The 27,828-nt window shown below is 40.7% G+C and overlaps 1 long non-coding RNA gene across 2 annotated transcripts; it reads right to left on the bottom strand.

Moving 5' to 3' along the window:
• LOC110434509 lies at positions 18,969 to 20,669 on the bottom strand. Of its 2 annotated transcripts, none has more exons than XR_002452015.1 (5): positions 20,271 to 20,669; positions 19,982 to 20,053; positions 19,676 to 19,750; positions 19,380 to 19,414; positions 18,969 to 19,278 (listed from the first exon to the last, which is right to left on the bottom strand). It is a non-coding gene; the product is annotated as an uncharacterized LOC110434509 (long non-coding RNA). The 2 variants fall into 2 exon arrangements; XR_002452014.1 differs by having other exon boundaries at positions 20,278 to 20,666.

Raw genomic sequence — 27,828 nt, forward strand, 5'->3', positions numbered from 1 at the left:
CAACACATTCACTATATCAGGAGTCCCCAGAGATGCTACTACTTTGCCTCTTCCCATTCTCACTGTTAGGAAGAGCGAAGCAGTGGTTCTATGCTACAAAGGAGAAGAATACTACGTGGGCACTCTGCTCCACGAACTTTCTGGCTAAGTTCTTTCCCATGGGCAAGACCAATGCTCTCTGTGGGAAGATTACAAGTTTTCAGCAACAACATGATGAATCTATTACAGAAGCATGGGAGCGTTTCCAAGACTACATCCTAGAATGTCCCCATCATGGAATGGAGAGTTGGCTACTGATGCAGACGTTTTATCATGGGCTCGGCAACAGTGCCCGAGAGACCATGGATGCTGCAGCTGGAGGAGCATTCTTATCACTTACCATATCACAAGCCACAGCTCTTGTGGCGAAGATGGCGTCCAACCAAAGCTGGAATGAAGAGAGGACCCAGACATGCAAGAAACGTGGAGGTATGCATCGGCTCAGAGTGGTAGACATGCTGTCTGTAAAGCTAGACCTGCTCATGAAGAAGCTAGATGATAGAGCTGGAGATAAGAAAGAAGTTATGCACATCTACGACTCTCACATGACTTGTGAGGAGTGTGGATGGGCACTCAGGCAATCACTGCCCTGAGATGCTTGAGGATGTGAACTATATCAACAACAACAACTACTACTACTACAACCGTCCTCAACAAAATCAAGGTTGGAATCAACAGAGGCCTAACTACTCAGGTAATTATCAAGGTAATAATTCTTACAACAATAATAATAATTTTCCACCTCTGAGAGAGTTAGTGTCTAATCAAGGAAAGATAATGGATAACCTATCTAAGAAATTGGCATCTAATGATAAAATGCTAGAAATTATAAATAACGGAATGGATAATTTCTCTACTGCCATCAAGAATCAAATTAGCTTTAATAAAATGATTAAATCTCAGTTAAATCAAATAGCTGCTGCTATTCCTGCTACTAACCCCGGTATACCGTCACAACCGAAAGGATTAGAATCTACAAATCTTGTAGACATGTTTGACGCAGGTAACTGGAGTAACCCCGTCACTGAAGTTACTATTGACCTTCTGCCGGTCAAGAGAGGCGATCCAGGACGCCCCGTCATCCCGATCTCCATCGGCATGGTGGACTTCCCAGAAGCACTATGCGACTTTGGCTCTAGTGTCAACATTATGCCCAGGGTACTCTATGAAAAATTCATTACATATCCTTATCAGAAACATCCATGTGTTTGCAGTTTGCAGATCAGACGATAAGTTTTCGAAAAGGAATATTGAAGAACCTTTGTGTCCGAGCTGGTACCTTGTACGCCCCAGTAGACTTCGTGGTGATAGAGACCGGTAATGATGAGAGGGCACCCATCATCTTAGGGAGGCCATTCTTAAACACCTCGGGAGCTGTCATCTATGCTAGTGCTGCCAAGATCAGTTTCTACGTTAAAGGGAGGAAGGAGACGTTTTTCTTCCAGAACAAGACTACACAATGCCAGAGCAATCCCGACATGAATCAAGGAAGAGGACCAACAGGAGGAACAGGAACAAGCAAGTGTGGACCGAGTCAGCTAAAATGGTCACTACAGTTCATGGAGGTCAAGATCATCAACTTAAGTCACCGTTTCTGACCGTAGCACCGAGTCAGGTGTGGAAAGAGAAGATAACTATACATAAAGAGGAGGCGCCGCCAGAAGCACCGACTACGCCACCCAACGGAACCCAGGACAATTGAGAAAACGGAGAGTCCCGTTCGGAGGACTTAAAAACACCATACGCCTTGCCAAGAGGTAAACTTGGTAGTTATCCTTTTCCTTTCAATTATTTAAAATAGTCTACTTGGTTCATCAAGTTTATTTACTATCCTAAAAAGAAAATAAAAATGTTAAAAAAATAGTAAGCCCCATGCGAGTATACGAGTGGCATAAAACCCATAAGTACATTCAATGTGGTGGCATAAAAATAAAATAAAAATTTCTTTTCTGCTTTATAAAATGAAAATATAAAAATAGAGAGTAATATTTATTGAGGAGGCTCAACATGATAAAGGCTAGATATTTATGCTAAAACCTAATCAGTTCCACAAAGCTTTGTTGTCTATTTGAGCTCCACAGAATTCAAGAATCAAGAAGACTAGTAGACGGAGGACATTCTAATCGCTGTCAAGATTCTGTCGACTTTCAAATACACTTCTGCCACCTGCTAGCTACATCAGAAGAAATTACATCAAAATTCAGCTTGGGGGGAGCACCCCCATTTATCCTGCTAAGTATTTCTATCTATCTTTATACTTATACTATATTAAAATATAATATACATAACTATGAAAAACCAAATAAAGATTATCTATATCTTTTGCTTAGTGTGCTTAATAAATAAATAAAGTGGCTATGCTAAACTGAATTTAAATAAAACTGTAGCATGGATATGATGAATAGTTGCTCTGCCTAATTTTCAAATTTAAAGATCTCTCTCAAGTTTAGACATAACTGTTATAATTTAAAGCTTGCTCTAAACCTAAACTTGTGGGAAGAAAACTTGATCTGAAGTCTAAAGTTGTTAACGGATATGATATGGGAGGGTTGAGCTGCTGTTTATCTGTTCCTAGAGATGCTAGAATTCTGGAGAATTTTATCTATGAAAATATTTAAAATATTACATGATGAGTTCCTGTATGATGAGAGTTTAAATTCCTACCACAGCCATATATACATGCTTGCTAGACTTTGAGCCACATATTTACTTTTTACTGCTTATGAGCATTGAGTGTGGTCAAGCTGTGTAGACCCTTAGGAGCTTGTCATGTGGTTAAACTCAAGATTCACTTGCACGTTTACTCACACATGCTGCTTCTACTCCGGAAGTACCATCCACATATATCCACCCATTTCCATCTCCAGAATCACCCAAAAATATTCTACTCCTAATCCGGGAGAGAATAGCCAAAAACATTCTCCTACTTCTGTTTTCCCCCTGTGAAATAAATGCTCAACTTATCTTTGTTACTACCACTTGCTATATTATCTCAAGAGATGAGTGCTCTAAAAAAAAGAGAGTTACGAGAAAATAAAAAGGGCCAAGTGCCTGGAACCTCGAAAGAAAAGTAAAAGTGAGACGAGAGGTAAAAATGGACAAGTGTCCGATAGTAGAATTAGGGGTACAAAATACCCACCTGAGAGAAAATGAAATATAGAGCATCTCATTCTCCTCACAAAGTTTCAAAAAGCAAGAAAGGTATGTATCCCCTCAAAGGAGCAAAAGATTTAGACTTTGACCATTGTTATCACCATCATCACCACATACCATTCATTCGCCACAGATGCACATCTTGATTTGACTTATTGATTTGTTTCTTTGGATACATGGTTTGACTATACAATAAATGTCTTGTAAGTATGTATACTTTATCTCCCACCTATGAGCTCCAGATATTAAAGCCTTATTAGAGTAGGGTGAGAGAGAAGACAATGTCACTATGCTTCATACCACAAATACCACATACTTTTTGAGAGAAGGCATATACCATCACTGCCTTGGTAAGGATCCAGAAATACCACAAAAGAGAGATCTAAGAGAGTCATACAAGGAATCTCTGAGTTTTAATTGAAAATCTGCAAAAAACTTCAGAGCTATAGCTGATCAAGAATAAGAGACATGGCACTTGACTAGACCGTTCTATCTTTTAACTACTCAAGACAGAAGAGACGGTTACAAGTCCCATGGTGAAAGGTAAAATAAGTAAGTTTTAAGTCTTGACAGTTTACTCTAACTTAGAGATGAGACCTTATTTTGAAGCATGTGTACCGTCAATTTTTAAAGGCATTACAACAACTTCGGATCCATCGCTGAGATTATCCTTGCTCGGGGATGAGCAAGGGGTAAGCTTGGGGGAGTTTGTTGACGGTCCTTAAGTATCAAATTTAATTATCTAATAAACAAACAAAAGGATCCAAATGAAACCAACATCCAGACTTAGGGTTTTATCTGACAGAATTCCATGAGTTTTGGTGTTTGTCTATTTCTGCAGTCGGTTATCAGGAAATACGGAAGAAAGGCCCACACGTCGGGATTACATAGAGATATCAACGTGCCGCACAATTATCTTACATCTAGAAGACTCCAGAAGCCATGAGAACGAAGCGGAGGCCGAACGGGGGCCTAGCCCTGGGCGCCCGCCTTGGAGACCAGGGCGCCCGCCCCCTTGTAGAGACCAATCAGAATTCTCTTTTAGGATTACGCTCCACCGACCTAAAGGATCAAGGATAACCGTTCAATTTATGTCGGTTTGATCCAATGGCCCATATTCACTTGAAGGAACTATAAAACCAGACCCCCTGGCCCCTGGAGGAGAGAGCCTCTCAACCAAAATTCATTATTCCTCAAGGGAGAAGAAGCCTCTGATCAAGCCTAGAGCCACCACATCAATTATACATCTGGATTAGCATAGCTACATAGGATTAAAACTAGAAGGAGTCAATCTTCGATTGGTTTCCGGATCTGTCAAGAGGATTCTTGGTAATTCTCTAATTGTTCTTCTAATTGTTCATCTTGTTCTTCAATATTATGAATATGACTTTGTTCTACTTCAATATATTGCTTATGACTTTGCTCTACTTGTTTATATTCAAGATTATATTGTTCTTAGTCTATCATAGTTATATACTTGGCTTAGTTAGATTGGATCTATATACATGTTTAGGATTGTATAACGTTTATCCATCGGATCCATGGATAAATGATAGATATTGTGTAGGCGTGGTGCTTATACCGTATTTATCTGCGATTGTACCCAATATGTCAGATCAAAGGGTAGTTCGTGATAGTGACAGCTTCATTGATTCTTATATAGTCCCCCTCTCGTGTATTGGGCTGGCAGAGCAACATTATTACAGGGGAGTGATTGCTATGTTTCTCATATTCCTTGCTAATATCACTATGCATGGGCGTAGTCTTGTCTCACAATGATTGCTAAGTATGCTTGCACTAACTATGATATGCTAGACTATATAGTTAAGAATAACTTAGGAAATATTCTTGTAGTTCGTTCTAATTCTATGCTAATGACTTGCTAGAATATATAATTGAGGTGCTTATCATATTTATTATGTGGCTAAGTTATGCTGATCAGATTAATTATCTTTGTCACTATTCATTACTTCATATATCTTTTATGTGACACTTATCCCTGTATGAAAGAGTTAGATAAATGTTCTCAATTATACATGCAATGATAGATACTCAATCTCATATTCCATTCTATAATCAATATTGATGATTGCTAATCCCTTCCCAGTGGTAAAAATATAAATAACGATACCTGGAATACTTCCCGGTTAAAATGCTACATCGGTATTAATCTGTGCGCTTGCAGATCCCATTCATTATTTATTTAGATGATCAATTGCATATTTCAATACCGCGTCTCTTATGTCATGCTGGGGATGACAACTTGGCTTAAGTGGCATGGGAGATAGGTTTGGCATTTTTGGCACTGTTATTAGAATTAGAAAACTAAGTCTACTTTTGGTAATGATGTTAAGAATACCCAACACACAATTCTAGCTTGCCCCTTGACTTTGCCATTCTTTGACTTGTGGCCTTCTAGATGGAGCTTGATGCATGCATCGGTTGATCCCTTCTCAAGCTTCTTCACCATGTCTTCACGGTTATCTTGAGAGCATTGCACTTACCCTTCCATTGAATCAAATCCCTTCTTAGCCTCTCAACCTCTTCCTTGAGCTCTTCATTTTCTTTTGTAATGGAGTCATCAGAAGTTTCTACAAGTACATGCTCAACGGGATGGTTGACTTGCTTGAGAGCAACAATTGTTAGCACATGATAAAATATATGGAACTTGTGTGCATGTGCACTTGTAATTGTGAGGTTGATATGATTTTACTGATGTTACCACAACCTCATGAGCTATTTCTAGCATGAGATGAGAATCAACAAGCTTCTCATGAGAGCACAAGAGCTCATCATGACTTTTTTGCAAAGTCTCATTCTTGCTAGTGAGACTCTCCACTTTGTCCTTGAGCATATTATTCTCATCTTCTAATTGAGCAACACAAGATAGAGAGTTAATAGTATGAGTTTGCTCAATTGACAAGTTTTCATACCTTTTGACCAAACTAGCATGAGAGCACTTAAGCTTTCCATGCTCTTTGGTCAACTTCTCCAAGCATTTGATCTTTTTGATGAGAAGGTCGTCTTGCTTGTGAAGTGTTTATTCTTGCTCACCAATCTTCTCTATGAATTTGAGCATCATCAACTTGTCTTTCTTTCTTAGTCGTGCAAGATGTTGATCGATCTCATCATCATCACTTTCACTCTCACTCTCACTTTCACTCTCACTTGCCACATTCTTCTCTTTCTTAGCCATGAGCCCCACGTGAGAAGTGGCATAGAGAGTTGAGCTTCTCGGTGAGGTGGATTCATCATTTGGCCTCCATCGATCACAATCTTCTTCCTTCAAAATGTTAGTCTCACAAGAACAAGTTTCTCACCAACCAATTCATCACTTTCCAATGAGTCATATGTTTGTGCGGAAGTGGACGTCACATGATCACTTTGACCATTTGAGAGAATCACTTGAGGCTCGTCACTTGTTGGTGAAGTTGAGCACTCCTCAAGTGGTTCCTCCAATGAGATTTACTTCTCATCATAACTGGACTTATCATATCTTTCTTTGAGTGTAGTCCAAATAAGATGAGCATCCATAAGTGATTCACCATCTCCAAATATGACGGTATCAAAAACATCTTCACTCAAAGCACTAAATAAGATATCAGTAGCTTGAGCATTGTGTTGTAAGCATTTCACTTCCTCTCTAGATAGATAGTCTAAATCATCACTAGGAGGTGAAATACTCACATCTATAATCCGCTCGATATGAGGACCCATGGCCCTAAAAATATCAGGCACACTAGCGGACCAAGATGCATAATTTGAACCATCTAAAAGTAGAAGTTCTAGAGATACCTCCTCACTTGTCGACATTGTCTCTCAAGGCGGTTAAGCCTGAAGTTGAGAGCCTAGCTTTGATACCACTTGTAAGGACCTTGATGTCGCCTAGAGAGGGGGTGAATAGGCGTATCTAAAAATTTCTACACAACTCAAAGTCACTTGTCAGCAACTGTCGAAAGTGATGACAGTTTAGGTCGGAACTTCCGACGTCGTCAGAAGTTCCAACGCAAACTGTCAGAAGTTCCGACACGTACGGGAAATGAACTACAAGTGCTTAAATGAACTTTATGAAGCCAATAACTTACAACCCCACTTCCTAGTCGTAAGATGAAGTTATCCAAGTGCTTCCTTGACCTTAGAGAGCCACCAATTTGTAGATCGGGACCAAACCCTAGAATCACAAATAAACATGTAGAGAGCAACACAAATAGCAAGAACACAAAGCGACAAGGTATTTATCCCATGGTTCAGCTTGCCACCAAGGCTTGCCTATGTCCACATTGTTGAGGAAGCCACACAGGCTTTTCGGGTCTCTTTCAATCCTATCCTCGTTCTCAAGTCAAGAGAGCAATCTCTTGAGATGATGGGAGATTTGACTAGATGATTTGAGTGATTACAAACCTCTCGGGGCTACCACATAAGTTGGAAGCTCCATGGGCAACGCCTAGCCGGCTAGGAGCCATGCTCCAAGAGTAACAAACACAAATCCAACCGGCTTGACAAAGAAATCAAGTGCTCAAGCTTTGCTTTGATGTTTCTCTCACCAAGAATCCTTCTCTCACTCATCCCTTGCAGATTTGAAGTTAGGAGCAAAGGGGATAGAAGAGAGGAGCTTTTGGGAGCTAGAGAGGTGCTCTTCTGAAGGTTTGGTCGAGTGAATAAGTTGGCCAACGGTTAGAAGCGTCGAGAAAGCTATTTATACAAGAAGCTAAAAACTAACTGTTTAGATCTACGTCGGAAGTTGCGACGCGGATCTCAGGACTTCTGACATATACTAAAAACACTGTTCACTTGGTCAGAAGTCTACACAAAACCAGTCAACGTCATTAGTTCCGACACACGTCATCAGTTCTGACGTACGTCGGGACTTCCGACACAAGCGCGAGCAGAGGTAGCAAGAGGGCCAGGTGTCGGGACTTCCGACGAACGTCATCACTTCCGACATGCATCATCAGTTCCGACGCGCGTCGGGACTTCCGACGCAAGCGCGAGTAGAGGTAGCAAGAGGGCCAGGTGTTGGGACTTTCGACGAACGTCATCACTTCCGACATACGTCATCAGTTCCGACATACGTCGGGACTTCTGACAACACAAGTCATACAAAACTATTCTACGTGCTCGTGAGGTGCTAGAGTGTCTCTCTTTTGATTTAGTTTTAATACTTGAGCACTCTATCATCCTCAGACTAACTAACTTTGCATCCCTCTTTATAGTACAACATATCCTAAACTCAAGATCAAAATTATATAACCATTTTAACCACTTGAGTCTTCAATGTCTTCGTATGCCACTTGTCACTATCACTTCATTAGGGATGCAGTTAACTTTGTCTCCTGAGTAAATATAGCTTGAGCATGTGACTTGAATCATTTCAACACATGTGAGTTCAATCCATGGCTTCAAGTCTCTTCCACTAATGATTTGATCCTCAACATAATATGACTCCACATAGCTCAATTAGTACCTCGACTTAATGCAAGTACTCTCTTCTTCACCTTAGCCATGGTACCTCTGTCTACAAGCCATTGCTTGCCCTTCACCTTTGCGTAGTCCCTCGAAGCCTTTTCCTTGCTATCTTCACCCTATCGAGCCAAACTCAAGTCACATCATGTTAAGCATCTTTTTAAAAAACCATTTCTTCAATATTGTGATCCTTGCTTGAATATCTTCTTGATAACAATACACACCTTTGGTCTTCATTTGAACATTATGTGAAATACCATCAAGTTTGCTTTCTTGTTGAACCTTCGATACACTTAGCAAACTTGTTAGACCTTTAACTGTGTTTTCATTCAATTCACCAAAACCCACTAAAGGGCTAGATGCACTTACAATCTCTCCCTTTTTGGTGATTGATGACAACACAATTAGAGCTTACAAGAGACTGATAAATAATAAGATTTTGAATCTTCTGATATAGTGAGCTCCCCCTAAATATGTGCATTGAATAGAATTCAAATTTTGGCCTCACATGCCAAATGCACATATTTAAGAAAAGGTGTGGAAACTCTTCTATATCTTAGCATCCATGGGGTGTAAGGTGTCATCATGATAGACGTGATGCTTGTTGATATTTGGTAACACCATCAGAAAATGATCCGCAAGCGCACGGATATCGGTGAGCATTTCACCCGGGAGGTTATCCAGAGTATCATATTTATATTGTTACCACTAGGAGAAAGGGTGCATCCGACTAACCAAAACTATTGCTACTACCCTTTAGGCTACAAAGAATGTTTCTCGATGTGAGCGATGTATAGAGAAGACTGCAACCGTAGTCTCGTTCTAACCTTGGTATGGATGGTCTACTGTTCTATTGGGGAGGCTCACGGAATCTAGACACCACAGAGGATGTTCATCCCGCACCTATAAACCCTATCCTTCCTGCTAACAAGATATGGTCTGCAAAGGTAACTCGGAAATGTCATGTTCCTCGCTACTACCACGGTCCAGCTAGTCAGGGGATATCTATGAGTACCCTAGCCCAAACACCACGTTTACGCTAGCAATGATTACTCTAAACTCAACCGGAAGAGATTAAAGTAAACTCATAAACCAAAGAACAATAAAACAAGAACTTACTAGAATTTAGAAGTCGAATTACTGAAGTATCCTAGGAGCGAGCCTCGGGTTAGGAGAACTTGATCCCGTAGGTACAACCTCGGAGTAGACACCGACAGGCCGGGCTTCCTCCGATCTACACCTCCACTCTATCTCTCTCAATCTAGTAGAACTAGTCTACTCTCACATTAAATGCTAAGCCCTAAGTCTTTTTAGAGGAGAGGTTATCCTTCAAGGGCTCCTCTCAACTCTATGATGAACTTGTTCTACTCCAGGGGCCAGGGGTCTGCTTATATAGTCCCCTCAAGTGAATCTGGGCCGTCGGATCAAACCGACATTGATTGAATGGTTATTCTTGATCCTTTAGGTCGGTGGAGCGTAATCCCTGAAGAGAGTCCTTATTGGACTCTAGGACAGGGCGGGCGCCCTGCCCCCGGGCCCGTTCGCCTTCCCGTTCGTTCCCGTGGCTTCTGGAGTCTTCTAGATGTCAGAAAATATGTGCATTTGGCATGTGAGGTCCTTTAACTCTTCTATGCCAAATGAAAACTCTATCCAGTTGTCATTGTCTCTCTCCCTAACGACCAGCTGCAGTAAGGTCCTAACTCTCGCTTTAGTCCATCTCGCGCGAGGCACCTATGCGAGTGTTTACAAGGTATGCTATAACTTAGAAACAATGACAAACGTATTGAACAATATAATAAGAGAAATTGCAATATTTGACCTTGAGTTCATGCAAAGATTTAACATCCAATTTGTAAGCCTTTCAAAATATAACCCTAAGCACGTCAAAAACTCAAAATCTTGAGGAGCGAATGAAAGCTACTAGACAAAACCTGATTTCTAGTCTAACCAAGTTATAGTTGGTGGAGTGGTAAGTCTGCAATACGCAGATGACACAATTTTGTTCTTAGAAGAGGATATAGAAAAAGCACAATCCTTAAATGGCTGTTGGTGTGTTTTGAAAAGATGTCAGTGATGAAAATTAATTATGACAAAAGCAATTTGCTCACTATTGGCCTAAGCCCAGAGAATGCTAATGAATATGCAAAGGTGTTCTGTTGTAAGTTAAGTGAATTCTCTATTAAATACCTTGGTGTGCCTTTGCATTTTACAAAACTGAGAAGAGCTGATCTACAACCAGTGATAGATAAGATAATCAAAGGAATTGTTGGATGGAGGAGTAGATTGTTGTCATATGCTAGCAGACTAACCCTGCTAAGAGCATGTCTTGCTATAGGATTCCTATTTACCTTCTATCCATTATAAAATTGAGATGATTAACTCTCAGATGGGGCACTTTTTGTTGAATAACAATGAAGATAGACATAGATACCATCTAGCAAATTGGCAGCTAGTTACCAAGAAAAGAGAATCTGGAGGCTTGGGTATTCCTGACCTAAGAAGTTTAAATTTGTCTCTGCGAAGTGCCTAGATTTTCAGGTATCATTTGAATGACATGCTATTGGGGTTCAGATTTTAGATTCCAAATATAGAGCAAATAAGCCGAATATTTTTTGTTGTTCAGATGTTGGAGTCTCCCCTTTTTGGAAAGGGGTGTCTTGGACTGCACAAGCAACACATATGGTGTTGAATGGGTTGTGGTTAATTATGGGAAAAACGTAAGGTTCTGGGAGGATGTTTAGATAGGAAACACAAGTCTAGCCATTTTGTATTTGGCCTCTATATGTGATTAATGAACAACAGGGTAAGACTGTTAATGAGGACTGTGGGATGGTTCTAATCCAAGGTTGACATTTAGAAGAACTGTCTCAGAAAGCATAATGAATCTTTGGTGGGAACTGTCAGCTTTGATGGAAGATTTTTCCTTCTGTGAAGAAGAGGAAGATCATATTATGTGGAATTAAACCTCATCTGGTAAATATGAAGTCCAGTCTTTATATGTTGTGATTTCCTTTAGAGGAATAGCTCCAGTTTATGTTAGCTCTGTTTGGAAGTTGAGCATACCTCCTCTAGTTCAATTTTTCTTGTAGCTGGTCTCTAATAATAGAGTTTTGACTAGAGATAATCTAGCCAAGAGGAGAGAAGTAAGTGATTCCACATCCCTAATGTGTAATGAGCTGGAATCAGTTACACACCTCTTTTTTGAGTGCTGTGTGGCAAAAATAGCTTGGTCTACGGTTTCAGGCCTTATAGGAGTGAGTTTGGGGAAGAGTTTTGAATCTGTAGCACAATTATGGCTGTGATTTGGAGTGACTTGGAATCTAACAAAAAGCACGAATTGACTAATGTGATCTCTTCATCTGTGATTTGGTCTATTTGGAAGTTACGAAATGAAATCTGTTTTCAAGGGGTTGGATGAAAATGAAAATGATAATCTCTGATTTGGAAATCATTTTGGAGTTTTTTTTTCCGATTTTTAGGTCTAAATGAAAATGATAACGGTTACCGAAAAAATCGAAAACGAAAGCAAAAATGATTTTTGCCTTCTTCCAATCATTTTCAAAGATTCCCGTATTTAACTGGTAAATTACCGTTGATAATTACTGATTCAAAGTTCTTTAATTAATGACATGCCTGACATTCATCTTTAGGAAGCCTAGGCTACAACCTCCAAGAGGAACTTTAATAATTTATGTTTTGATCACTATGGTATATATGTCGAGTCAACTTGGAACATGATCGTTTATATTGTGTCTTTGTCAAGAATTGTTGTATTGTTGTGTGGTTTGCTACTGTTTGAGACCTAAGATGGTGTGAACTGTGTGGTTTCAGCTTGTGATCTTGTCAGCGGTGGCTTTATTTATCATTGTCATGTGAGATAGGTTGAGTTATTTAGATCTTTTCATGTTCAACGGGTTGGTGTGTTTATCATTTTTGCGATATCATTCTCATGGATTCCGATTGTTCTGGATATATTTTCTGATCGACTACTATCGTTTTCAAATATTACTGGTATATCGGCGCCGTATTCGTTTCCAACAATATCATACCAATTTCGTTTTCGAGAAAAAAATATGAAAACAAAAGTGATTTGGCCTCCTATCGATCGTTTTCATCCCTAGGGGGTGCCGAGATGCCTACTGATGATGGTGATCAGGATAACAAGAAGATGGCTGCCGATGCTAAAGAGGGAGCTAAGAGGGTGGGATGAGATGCCTACTGATGACGGTGGTTAGGATGACAAGAAGATGGCTGCCGATGCTAAAGAGGGAGCTAGGAGGACAAGTGGAAGCGCTGGTAAATCGCCTGGAGAAATCTAGTTCTTCTTGTTTTCCATTACATTTTGGTGTTTCAAATCACTTTCTTAATCTAAAAAAATAAAAATAAATAAACTTGAGGAGCGCACGAACTCAGGGTGAAATATTGAAATTTCTCGCATAATAACGGGTGGGATATCTGGACTTGCCTTGTGACTCATGGGGCGTTTTGACCGCATGTTGTACCTGGCGCCAGCCAACGACGACGGTGAAAATGACGGAGCCAGTGTGTGCGAGTGTGGAGCGCACGACTGTGCCAGTCCCGGAAGTTCGGCGGGAGCTGGGAGTTTGGTGGATCTGGATCGATGGAGCTGGTGGTGGAGTGGGGCGGCTCTTGGCGTTGTGTCGCGTGCCGAGGTTTGGAGGAGGCTAGGAGGTGGAGTGTAGGCATGCGGGAGAGGCACGGCGGCAGCGGCGTCGGGGGACATCTAGAGCGGAGCGAATGGGTAGTGCGGGGGTAGGTGGAGATAAGGGCCAGGGGCGCGTGGCATGTAAGGGGGATGAATTATTTTCTTTTTAGAGGGTGTTTGGGACTGCTCCACAAACTCCACTGTCGAGCAGCTCCGCAAAAAACTGAAGTTTGTGAAGTACCACATTAGGTGCTCTCACAACTCCACTTTTTTTCCTAAAATTGAGTGCCTGGAGCTGAAACCGTTTGCCTAAAAAATGTGGAGCAGAGCTAACCAAACGTGGAACAGAGCATCCCAAACACCCCCTTAGCCTCAACTCTAAGTACAAGTTGTAGAATCTGTCAATCTAATTCTAAACTCGTGCACTAACTCACACACACGCACACACACAGTCCTAGTGCGCAAGCTATATATATATATATATAGGGTAGCCCTATTCTACACCCTAGGTGTAGAATATTATTCTACACCGCATGTCAAAATTGAGTAGAAAAAAATACTAAGCAGTGCTGGATAGTGTTCAGTATCAATTTTTCCAACACTCAGGACCACGAAATACTGAACAATATTGAAACACGAATACTGAGCGATACTGAATTTTGCTTAGTATAACAGTTTGGTGTACAATAGTATTCTACACCTAGGGTGTAGAATAGGACTTGTATATATATTTATTATACACATTCTACACCACAAGTCAAAACTGATTAGAAAAAATACTGAAGAGTACTGAACAACGTTTAGTATCATCCAATCGTACACCTAGGACCACGAAATACTAAACAATACTGAAACACGAGTACTGAACAATACTGAATTCTGTTCAGTATAACAGTTTGGTGTAGATAGTATTCCACACCTAGAATAACACTTGTGTGTGTGTCTATATATATATAGTTAGAAAATTAGACATTTTAATGTTTGATTTAAGCCAGAAAAATACACATAATAAAGTGGTGGCATATATGTGCACGTGTGCAATTTTATCGCTACTCAGATTAGAGATAAATATTGCAACTGTAGACATACTGAAAATGAAATGTAGTCGTTTAGGAATGTACCCAGAGGAGGGACTAGTGCTGAAGGCACCGGCGGCTCCATTCGCACTAGTCGACATAGTGTGTTGCTCGAAGTAGCGGACCACAGTCGATGCAGGAAGATGCTTGCAGTGCAGTCCCGCGAACGTCCACCAAGAAGAAGACGATGTAGTCGATCTCTCACCACCGCCAGGAAGTAGCCGATCTCGAGTAGAGAGCAGTCCCGGAAGGCGTTCCGCAAAAACCTGATTGCCCACACACCCGAGCACACCTGAGTAGGTGTCTCGATGCAAGGCATCGAGTTTCGAAGGCCTCCTCTGCTCGATGCAAGGCGTCGGGTTCCGGAGGCCTGCTCTCCCGATCTCTGTGCGCGTAGAGGTTCGGGATGGGGAAGAACCAGAGCAACTTGACAGGGAGAGGAGAGCTTGCATCGGGTTCCAGAGGCCTGCTCTGCTCGATGCAAGGCATCGGGTTTCGGAGGCCTGCTCTCTGAATCTCTGAGAGCAACTCAACAGGGAGAGGAGAGGAGAAGACTATTGTGTGTGCGCACGGAAAGAGGACGCGGGAATGGAATATATAGGCTAGAGAGAAAACGTCTGGTTTAATCGCAATCAATGACAATCATTTGCCTTTAACCAGATAATGGTCAAATTCTGATTCTCTTTCCTTTTCCACTAGGCAAAGCATACTCACACGCGCGCATCATGGCACGCACGCACGCTCGCTCGCCTCGCCACGACATGGCTCGGCGGCGGCGCGCGCACGTGTGGCACTCTATTTTCCTTCCTCAACTTCTCTATAGGAGCTATCACAGGCCGCCTATTTAAGTTGAGTTAACACATGGTAACAATCAATCCAGTATTAAACCGTTTTCATTATAGCATTTATTATGGTCCCTTGAATTAACTATCATCAAATAGAATATGGGCTAAAAGCCCAAATAATATTCAACATATATATATATATATATATATATATATATATATATATATATATATATATATATATATAGCAGAAAATCCACTCTATATAGTAAGGGACCGATTGATTCCCCTTTCTAAATTTTAGCAAACTAAACTTTAGTCCCTTTAGTAGCTAAACTTCCAAACATGCTAACTAAAAAGGAGCTAAAATAGTTTAGTCTCATTAGTCACCCTAGAGTCGTTCATATAGTCATACATACATACATACAGCCAGACATAGGTACATACATTCTTTCTCACATGCATACATACAGACGTGCATACATGCATTCATACATACATGCATACAAGTGCTATTCTACATCTAGGTGTGGAATACTATTCTACACCAAACTCTTATACTGAACAGAATTCATAAATGCAAAACAATATTCATATGCAACAATTCATAAATGTACAAAATAGCTTAAAAATCATTGCATGGTTGCATACTTCGGGGTGGGCCCCTATCTTATTGGGAGCCCAAGGCGGCCACGCCACTTGCGCGTGGCTACACCTATATATACGAAGAGACTTGCACACGGCTGAGAGGTATCCAAAGTCTTTGAGGCATCGCACATGATGGCCACATCATCCTGACCATTATGGCGCATCCACGTGTGAGGCACCTGAGGAACGAGAGACAAATCCTGAGGTGAGGCTCCTGAGCCGATCCCAAGGATCAAACCTAGGACTGGCCACCCAAACCACCAACAGTGTACCAACGGAGCTAAGCTCGATTCTCATAAGGAAGATGAATCAAATGGAAAGTGGAAAATATTTCCACAAGTGATTGTCTTTGTAAACCGCCAGTGGTGAAATAAATTGCGCATTTTCCTTATACCATTATCAAAAATGCTTGTAGCCTATATACCACTGAAATGTTTGAACACTCGTGCCATGACACTTTATTTTCTTGCCTTCTACATGATTTCGTCCGTCTTTTGTTAGATTTCCACCATTTGTCAGCTCCAACATGCATATGCGGGCCCAACCAGAGATGATGTCTAGAATACCCTTCTATCATATCTCTGTCCTCTCCCTTCTTTCTCTTTGTCCAGTGGGGCCAAGATATAAGTGACCCAATGGCGTGGACAGTCGAGGTGCAGGTAGAGATCATGCACTCTTCGTGTTTCACCATGGTGTGCGCGACACCTATGACGTCGTGTTTGGGTGGGACGTGCCCCCCTCCATGCCCTGCTACTGATATGACATCGTGTGCACAGGGCAATGCCATAGCCCCATCTAACCGGAGTTTGTCTCGTAGCCATACCTTTTGGACTAGGAAAAGAATCTAACCATGGCAGACACAGCAACAACAAAGTCTCACACTGATGCCGATGACCATGGCCCCCACCTTGGTCTTGGTCGATGACTTTGAGTTCAACATCTCCTATCGTGCAGTGGCATATCCTAGCTGGCAAGGGCACAAGACATGTGCAGCGCGAGCTCCAGTGGCGGCAGCAGCGGGTGTGTCAGTCGGAGCTAGTCGTCTAAGAGTGCCTCCTCCGACTAGGGCGTAGCCATAATGCCAACATGGCTGTCGGTGTCAAGCAGCCTCTACGCGCATCTGAGCCCATCGCTGCAGCTACAGCGCTCAGCATAGCCACGCAATAGCATCAGGGTATTTTCCACCTTAGCATTGTCACCATCCTGGACGTTCACCCGCCGCGCTCCGCTGTTGATGCCAAGGTCGCAGTCGCCAACAATAGTACTAGTGAGAGTGAACAGAATGACATGGAAGGTATGAAAATAAAATGTCATGGAATATAAGGACGTTCCAAATTTTTAGTGGCATATAGGTTGGGAGCATATTTTATAATGGCACGTAGGGAAAGGCTCAAACAATTTCCATAGGTGGCTGTCTTTGTAAACCACCTGTGGTGTTAGCGCGCTAGCAAATATGCACAGTCGAGCTCCTTGGATCGATACTCACTGCACTGACTCTCTCCAATCTACCTCAATCTTGTGCATCCTCACCGCATCGCACCCACTACCGTTGTGGAAAGTGCCTCAATGCCCTTGCTATCGGCCTCTCCCGAAGACCGTCCTCCAGCTCTAGCATGGAGAGCGCCTTGGCGGCATGCGGTGCTCTCCATCCTTGATCTACCATCCCCCTTTGGCTAGGTGTCCATCTCGTTGTCCCTGCACCATATGGCTCAGAGTACTAATCCGGCTTCATCAAGGAGCATGGCATCATGGGCTATCGAGGAAGATCACACCGATAAGGAGACTGGGCTTCTGCTGATTACGTGTCCCACATGCCCAAGGAGAGGGTACTTGAGCTGATAGTGAAGACAATAATAGGAACCTAGCGGGCTGTGTTCTTCAAATGCCCTAGAAATGTGCCCAATGTAGGTGTTATGTTCTTCCATTTTCAAGTTCTCTTGGTTTTGGTTTTGGTTTTGGCTAATGAACCTTGTTAAGTGTAATTGTTGGGCATTTTGCAGACTAGTAGCGTGCCTGTGCTAAAGCTATGGTTAAATTAAAAGAATAATATTTAAGATAAATTAAGATTCATGCCCAAAAAAAAATACATAGTTAGACAAGACGAATGCATAATGTAATTTAAACCATCATAGAATAAATATTCCTAAAAAAATCATAGTGTAGTAAGGCCAGTAGCAAAAAAAACTTAAACATTAAGTCAAATGATCAGAAATCAGGCTATCGACACCAACGATTCGAGTTGACTTTCAATTTTATGAAGCAAATATATATTACCCGACAAGTATATTGCAAGGTTGTGACAAATTCTAGTACATAGTTCAGTGAGTGCTACTTATCCAAGTTACATTACATTTATATAATTTTTAAAAATAAATAAAAAGGTGAAAAATAATAAACTCCTCTCATTTGCTAGAATCAATCTTCCAAGCCATGATAGCACCATCAGTTCTCAATGAGTACACAATGTGTCTCCCTCACTATAATTTGACATTTGCATTGAAACCATTTTCAATGATATGGACTACAAACAAGTATCGAATTGATATCATTATCGAAAAAATAATTAAATGATAAACCATAAAACATCAATGTACCAACAAGTAAAGAGTCATATCCACAATACAACATACTAACTAAATTAACAACAAACATTTTAAATACAATAATGGAGAAAAGCGAATATTGTGTGGGAATACCCAGATTGAGGTATTAACAAAGAGAATTTTGAAAAAAAAAAATATTTCCTTTGGTATATGGTCACAGTAACAGTCACTTAGAACTGAGGGAGCATATCTGATGCATGTTGTTTCAAGTTTCTTTTCAACTATATTTATGAATTTATACCTATTTTATTTTATTAAACAGAATCCTACCATTTATAATAAACAAGTTACCTTTAAAATAAATTTAGTAAAAAAATACAAAATACCATTCCAAAGCATAGAAGCTAATTCATGACTCTCAAGAATGGAAACGATTTTCTTAACATTATTACTCTAGTGTACAAAATTGATATTTCTAGCCATCTTAATATAGTATTCAATGACACATAACAACGGAATAAAAAGGAAATTGAAGTTTTTTTTTCCTGCACAACTGCCCTTGCTAACGCTACGTATACAAATTAGAACTCAAATATATACAAACTCAACCAAATTATATTGCAAAAAATTAGGTGGCCGATATAATTGTTTCAGGCCAAACAATATTATCCATGCCTTAAGGTCAAATTAACTGCAATACAAGAATGGTGGAATCCTATTCATTCTCTAATACCAAACGATAGGCAAATGATTGACATTAGCTGCAATCACATGTCAGGTTGAGAAAGTTCAGTACAAGGATGGTTAGGAACAATCCTTCGTTGACTAAAAGCTGTTTTTTGGTTGTGCAAAAGGCAATTGCCACTCCCTTCCTGTCCAAGCATGACTTTCCCCCAAGCCATCACCTGATAGTCACAAGGGTAATGCTCTAGTCACATGGTGGTAGCTACTGCTTAGATCAGGAATAAGTGTGGTTTGGTTAAAAGGGGAAGGTCAACAAAGATACCTGATCAGCATATCTCGCAAGCTAACCGGTACAACCTGCACAAAGCAAAATGACAATATATTATTAGATGGAGAACAAGGGACCAAAAGAAGAAATCAGCTATTGTTAGGCTTTCTTTCAAGAGTACTCTTTAGATGGAGAACAAACTGCTGAAATATATATGTTTCACCCAGATGTGTGAAGTATTCATTAGATTAAAGAGCAGCAAAAAAGTAGTCTAGACACTACTAAATATTGTGCTAAATAATGTTATGTGATGAAAAAACTCATTACATATCTCAGTGTAAAAGGGTCACCTAATTTTCACCATTTCCATACCAATCATCACCTTCACACAGTTTCATTGCATATCTGAGTGCATCGATGTAAATCTGCTGAATTAGGAAAATCAATACAGCTGTATCATAACTGAAACTGTATGGAGCAGTTGCAGCTAAATAAACACAAAAAACTATGTTAATCTCGATATCACTACAATCTGAAACTCTACTCCAAATGTAGTGTGCGGCATGTGGAGATCCCTCGTGAAACCAAAACTTATAGAAGGATCTTGATATACAATAAAATAACTTGAAACTAACTCAGATGCTTGCAGAATTTACCTTTGCCTTTTAGTATCGAAACAATTCCTTCTTGCGACAGAGCAGAGTTGTTTATTTCAGAGGCAACAAAATCTGTTTAGAGAAAAATTATCAACTGATGGTCAAATTACTAAATAGTGGAAACAAATGTTAGTGCACCCTATACTCGATCAAAAAAGAAACATCACGGATAAACAGATCGGAACAGCTCAGATCTGGTCACAGGAGCAGCAGCAGTGTAGGACGCTAGAAGCAGGAGCAGATCACGAAGGGTCTCGTGGGGTAGGGGCGGCGGAGGACCAATACTCACGACGCACCACGGCACGGTGCCTCGTTGAGGAAGGTGGCGGGGTGGCTCAGCACGGCGTTGTCGGAGGGGTCATCGTCGGCTAGAAGTGACACCGCCTGGTGCATAAACTCGGCGAGATCCGACACCTCCTCCGTGGCCTCTATGGTCAGCGGTCTCCTCGGCGACAGATCTGGAGGGATTGGAAGGCCGACAGCTGCGGGCGGCAAGTCTGGAGGCTCCTCGTCCTCCGTGCCATACTGCCGTCAAGAGCTCCTCCAGCGTGAGCCCGTGCAGAGCGATACCGACCACGGCCTCCCCTACGAGCGGAGATGCGATCGCCAGGTGGGTTGATGGTTTTCTCTGGGAGGAAAAGAAAATATGGCACGGGGATGGGAATCGAACCCCGACCACCCGAGCGTCGTGCGGTGGTGTGAGCGCGTTTGAGGCAGAGTGCATGCGGGTGGGAAGTGTGAGAAGCCTGGCTTCCCACGTCCAATCGTGACCGTTGGATTTTGGTTAGCTATATTATTAGCTCTTGATTTTAACAGAGATAAATTTTTGTGTACACTTTTGTGAGTGCACAATGGTTATATACTCTCAGCGGGGGACTTTTTTTTGGGGAGACCTAGTGTAATTTAAGTATTCTATTATAGTAGAGATGCATGGTGGATGTATGTTCTACGAATTCCAAAAGAAATACTTACAGAAGCTCTGGTGCAGTTGAAGTATGTTGTCATTGATCTTGAAGTTGGCCTGAGGGAAGAAGAAAAAAAAAATGACCGGTATCATTTAGCCACTCGCTAGCTCTATGCCATGGTATTTTTTCATGATTTTTTGAGACTCATGGTTGCCAACCTTTGAACCTACAACCTCCCACTCATGCGTACCATCTTCTACCAGTGCACCTCTTTTGTCACATGTGTCAAGCCATTTTGGTTCCCCACATTTTATGCCAAATCATGTGTAAATTGATTATTCGAGGTACTAAATGATTTCAAATAAAAAGGTCTACAACTTTCATTTAGGTAGTTTCTCCATCCGAGGTCATTTACAAAATTTGAATTTTAAATTTTAGAAATGCAAACAAAGTTTTGTATGACAAGATGATTCTAAATCAAAAAGTTGTCAACTATAAAGTTTCATAAGTTTTAGACTCACATGGAAATGATGAATAGTTTCTATACCTTAATTATTTTTGAGTACCTAGTTTTCAACCTCGAATTCTCCCAAGTTTTAGACACAACAAATTTTATGGAATATTTACTCTATGCCTAAAACTTGTGGGTTGCGATGCTTGAGCTTAAGTCTAGGTAGTTGATTGTATGATATGGAAAGGTTTTGAGTAGCTATTATCTTGTTCCTAGAGATGCTAGAGTTCTAGAGAATTTATCTTTTGGAAAAAAACATAAAAATGTTGCATGATGATTTCCTGTATGATGAGAACTTGAAATCCTACCACAGCCAGATATTCATGCCTTGGAGACTAGAAAAACACTTCAATGTTATTTACTACTTATGAGCATCGAGTAGAGAAGCTTTGTTGACCCATAGGAACTAGTCATGCATTTAAAATCAAGATCACGTACACTCCACCCACTCATGCCGCTTCTACACTGGAAGTATGCATCCACATTCACTCCATCTAGATCCACACAAAATTGTTCTACTCCTACACTAGGAGTAAACACCAAAAAAATCCACCCATTTTACTCCTTATCATTTACTAAAGCTCCAAGTGTTTCTTGTTACCACCTCCCATCAAATTATCCAAAAGAGGTTTGGGTTCTCTCTAAAATAAAAGGTAAGGAAGACGACAATGGTCCCAACAAAGAAAAAAAGAACAAAAAATAAAGAGAGAAAAGAAGAAAATAGAAGAAAAAGAGAGAAAAGCTAGAGCAACCCAAACTCTGCCAAAAACTTCCAATAAAGGTAGGTAAGTTTTCAAGTAGCAAAAGTAGAATTAGGATTTCACCATCACCATACACCCATTCCATATCCATTTGCCAACATCCATTACATTCCACTATATGCCACACACATGCACATCTTGATTTGATTGTATGACTTGTTTCTTTGGATCCATTATTTGACTTTACAATATATGTTCACAAGTATGTATGTGCTGTCTCCCCACCTATGTGCTCCACATAAACCAATCAGATGTAGGGTGAGAGAGAGAGAGGGCATCTGAATATGCTGCCAAAAATACCACCACTAGTAGAAATGTGATCATCAGTGACAATGTGCTCGTGACGCTGTATACTTTCGTCACAGTATGGTATCATACTATGACGAAATCATTCTTTTTGTCACATGTTATACATGATGAAGATTTGCCTATAAAATTAATGACAAAAGTGGAATTAACGTCATAGAATAACTCAAGCACATCGTCATAGATCATCTTGCTCATGAGATGCACTGTAATTCATGTTTATCACCGACTACATTCATATCGTCGCAACTAATTTGCCTTGTTTCGAACACCTACTGACGAACCTTAATCGTCCCAAATGAGTGTTGGTGGTCGTGGTCCCACTCGTATGCAGCTTGGAGATCGACGATGTCATCATTTTTTTGCAACACTTGACAACGTCAGTGGGACGATAGCTGGGCCAAACATGGGCAAGTGGCCTGCAGCAAATCTAACTATCTGAGCAGCACGGGTTGGCCCATATATTTTGTACTCCCTCTGTCCTACAAATAAAAGCATTTATTTGATGGGTAGGATTCATGTTTGACCATTTGTCTTATTTATTTTTTTGTGTCAATAATAAAATAAATACGTCATTATAAAAATATATTTAACAATAAAATAAGTCATAAAAATAAATAATATTTATTGAATAAGACGAATGTTCAAATATGAATTGTTGAAGTAAAAAATGCGTTTATTTGTGGGACGGAGGTAGTAGAAAATAGTCGCACAAACTTGTAATATTTCGGTGGGCAAAAAATGTGCCCCCACGCGACTTTGAACCCGCGCCCGCATGTAGAAGTAGGAGCGTAACCACTGGGCCAAGACGCCTTAGTTGCTTAAGTCAACATGTGTGTTTTATTTCTACGTTTCTTACCTGGGAACAAACAAGAATAGCACTGTTACGAGACTTGAATGACGCAATCGTTTAGCCAAAACAGCATGCAGATATGACACAAAATATATTCTAGAGCATCATAGATTTAACAATGTAAATAACATCTATAATATAACAGATTCGCTAAGAACAGTTTTCCTAAAAGGCCTTGCACCCAGTTATGATCAATTGCAACTCACTGAGGCTGTTGCATCAAAAACACAAACATTCAACAGAGATAGGTAGATAAAAGATAAGTATATTTTACATAAAATGTGTACCACAGAAGTGACAGCAACAACTGGCATACATTACTTAACTCTAGCTATTAAAGCTTTTGGGTTCACAATCATTGCAGACCATATTACAAAGCATAGTTCACCTGACATCCATCCATCCACACATCAGGCACAAGCACGTACACAAAAGCAGTACTTAACTATTACATAATTAAGTTATTAAGTCAGACATATTTGAACAACTATATATCCTAGCTAGGGACACCACGCATTCTTTCACATATTATCATCTGTTGATGATTCATCTGGCCTTGGTGAGTACCGGTGGTGATACTGGCGCTTGAGGAGGACACGCAAATTCTCGCCCTTTTTCTTCAACTGTCATTACACAAAGGGGCAAGTTAGCATATAGATAATTGAACCTTAGGAATTGTAATATGTTCAGGAGCCATATATCACCTCCTTGGCCATCGGAAGCAGCCAGTCTCCTGTCTCCTCATCGCTGTCATGCGAAAAGGAGCACTCAACTGTCATCTTCTTATTGATGATGAACTTTATATGGCGGCCTTTGGGGGAAACTGCATTAAAAAAATCAGTCACTATTAGATTTAGAAACATGGATGATTGCAAGTGCTAAATTAATCTCAAACAATATATCTGATGATCACATTTCAGCTAGTGTTGGACTTTAATGACTTAAAACCAAAGGTTGGCAAATCCATCCAGCAGCTGTACATATTGTTCTGCTATTTCATATGCATTGTTAACAATTTTCTGGTTTGTTTTAGGGCCGTATTCTGCATTGTTAACCATCATATGGACATGATGAGGGAACTCGACCTACGAGCCTACCATTGGTTAGAAAATTTGGATCCCAAGACTTGGGTAAGGGCCTTCCTCTCCGAATTCCCAAAATAATGTAACATGAATTGATTTCAAGTGCTAAATTAATCTATCAGTTCAAAACAGAATTGGAATACATTCCATAATATCTATAGTTAGTATTGAAATAATGTAACATGAATTGATTGCATATGCTAACTTAATCTGAATCAATTCAAAACAAACGATTTATAATCCATTTCATACTATATATAGTCAATACTGAAATAATTTAACATGAATTTATTATTGCAACTGCTAAATTAATCTCTATTGACTGATTAAATCTCCTAAATCCAAACTAGAAGAAGAGGGTTTCTACAACACATTCCACACAGTCATCCCCGAATGAAAATTAAAATCTCAGCAAACTAGATGAACAGTAAAACAAGAAAACCCCCAACCTGCAGCTCGCCGCCGGGAACCTCCGCCATCGTCGCCGCCTGGACCTCCTGTATTTCAAGTGCTAAATTAATCTATCAATTGATTGCAAGTACTAAATTAATCTATCAATTCAAAACAGAGTTAGAATACATTCCATACTATATATAGTTAGTATTGAAATAATGTAACATGAATTGATTGCATATGCTAACTTAATCTGAATCAATTCAAATTAAATGATTTATAATCCATTTCATACTATATATAGTCAATACTGAAATAATTTAACATAAATTTATTATTGCAGCTGCATCTCTATCGAATGATTAAATCTCCTAAATCCAAACTAGAAGAAGAGGATTTCTACAACACATTCCACACAGCCATCCCCGAATGAAAATTAAAATCTCAGCAAACTAGATGAATAGTAAAACAAGAAAACCCCCAACCTGCAGCTCGCCGCTGGGAACGTCCGCTGTAACACCCAAAATTTTGATTTCAATTAATAGGAATTAATTTGATTTATTTAAGCATTTTTGTGTGTATTTGAATCTAGCAAATAAATAATTTTGTGAAAATTAAAGTTTATCATAAGTTTAGAAACTTGATTTTGCATTCATGCTGGAGCATAGTGTTTTTATGTGTTGATTGTGTTTTTATTTTATTTGTTTTTGCACAAAATTCTATTTGGAAAAGTGTTTTGGAAAAGAAAAAAAAACAGAAAAGAAAACAAAAAGAGAGAAGACTTACCTGGTGGCTTTCCGCCAGCCCAGCAGCTCGGCCTAGCTAATCGTGCTCGGCCCACCTTTCCCCGCGGCCCAGGCGCACGCCTCCCCTCCCCCTCTCAGTCTCGGGTGACAGGGCCCCGCCTTTTTCTCCCACTGACAGCATTGCCCCACCCGTCAGCCGACTCCTTTCTCCCCCTTCCTTCTTCCTTGAGCGCAACCGAGCCAGGTTCGTTGCCCGGGTAGGTGTCAATCCCGGTTTTCGCGGGATTTCTTCCCTGGGAGGATCTCTCCATCCGATTTAAGCTCCGCAATAAACCCCAGACACTTCCTATTCCATCTACGCTGCACCAAAGCCGACCTAGCATCGTTTGGATCTCACAGTGGGCAAGAATCACATCCGCCGCTGTGACTTTCATCCCTCGCTGCGCCAAGCTCGACAACGATCGCGTGCCGAGCTTCGCATCCCCTCTACGAAGGTGCCGAGCCCCTCCCCATACGCTCTACCGCGCCAAACCACACTCACATCGGCGCCGAACTTTAGCAGGGAGCTCCGTCTGCCAAACCACGTCGCGAGCCGCCCCCGGGCCTTCCTCGTCCTCGTTTTTGTGCTAGGTCAGCCCGCATCGATCTCCTCTTCGTTTCCCTAGTCTCGGTTTCGAGTTTGAGGCACCATAGCGCGAATTCTCGAGCTTCAGCGAGGCCCAGCCATGGCGCCACCGTGCCGGAACAGAGCGCCGGTGGCCGGCCGGCCGGTGCCCACCCCCGGACGAATCTGAGCCGCAGGATTCTAGATCGACGCCCTAGATTAGAAGATACCCTTTCAGGGTAACTTTTGTTAAAGAGACCCTCAGTTTTCATCTATTAGAACCCGCAGTCCAACACGTACTTCACCCAATGCGTTTCTCAATCTTAAAAGCGTATTTTCGTCGGTTTAAAAGAAAAATACGTTTTTTGTTATTTACAGTTTTGCCATTGAAATTGATTTGGTCATAAAATACTCATTTTAACTCCGTTTTTGTCCATCCAAATTTTGTTAGATTCGTTTCAACAAGCTCTACTTGTTAGAAGTATTAGTTTACTGCTTTTAAACTTTTTATTTTCGCAGTAGCATTTAATTAATTATTTCTCTATAGGAAATCCTGGGAAATTCATATCTCCCACGTTTTAAATCCGATTTTCGTGAACTTTATGTTTGTGTGATCGTAGCGCTGCGTAGAACATTTTGATAAACTTTTATCTTTATTTTACCACTGTTTGGTGTAATGTTCTAATTATATCTTGTTTGCTTTGTGTATGATTGTCTCCATTGGATTGCGTGTTGTTGATTGATGTTTGGGAATAGACGGTGAGCCGTACGTTGGTGAGCAAGATCAAGCTTTTGAAGACCAGCAGGCTCAGGAGAGCTTTAATCAAGGCAAGTATAACTTGGGACTATCCTTGTTACCTACACACAATTAATAAAATATATACCATATGCATGCTTCCACATTGATGACCTTAGCAAAATCATAGATGATTGTTATCCTGAATTCCTTGTTACCTATTTTGATATGCATTTGGGTAGTTCTTGCTAGTGCTTGATTATTAATCCATGATCTTGTAACATGAATATTTGAATATACAATAAACAATAAAATAAGCTTTCTAGCAACTTGAATATAAAGGGTGGAAAGAACTCTGGCTTTTGCTGGATTGATCTTGACCCTCCATAAGGACTTATCCCTTGGCAAAAGCTGGGACAACTCGTACAACCATGAGGGCTATATGGCTCTGGCTTTAGCTCAGTACGAAGAACTTTTCTAGCTTGTTAGAGGTTACCCGAAAGGGCGGAGGGGCTGAACCGTTTTGGGTATAGTGTGGCCTCTGTCTGTGTGTGTATAGGCTGCGAGTCATTGTGCCATCGGAAGGAGGGCTCTATATCTGCGCGCAAAGGAAACCTTGCGGCCCTAACATGTTAGACGAACTTTTGAAAGGCTTCATAGTGATCCCCGCCGACCTCCCTTGGAAGGGGGTTAAGAGACTAGCTACCTCGGGCGAAAGGGTAAATCATGACTCATGGGTAAAGATGTACAACCTCTGCAGAGTGTTAAATCTGGTATACTAGCAGTGCCCACGGATACGGGCGGCCCGGAAAACTGACGGAATAGATGGACACTAATGAATATGATTAATGATGATAAATGATGGTTTATTATGTTGTTTATATGTGTTATTCTTAGTTCTTGTATACATTGATCATGTGGTTTTGGGATTATTATGCTACCTTGATATT

This window comes from Sorghum bicolor, chromosome 4 (genome assembly GCF_000003195.3).
Source record: "Sorghum bicolor cultivar BTx623 chromosome 4, Sorghum_bicolor_NCBIv3, whole genome shotgun sequence".
NCBI classification, from domain to species: domain Eukaryota; kingdom Viridiplantae; phylum Streptophyta; class Magnoliopsida; order Poales; family Poaceae; genus Sorghum; species Sorghum bicolor.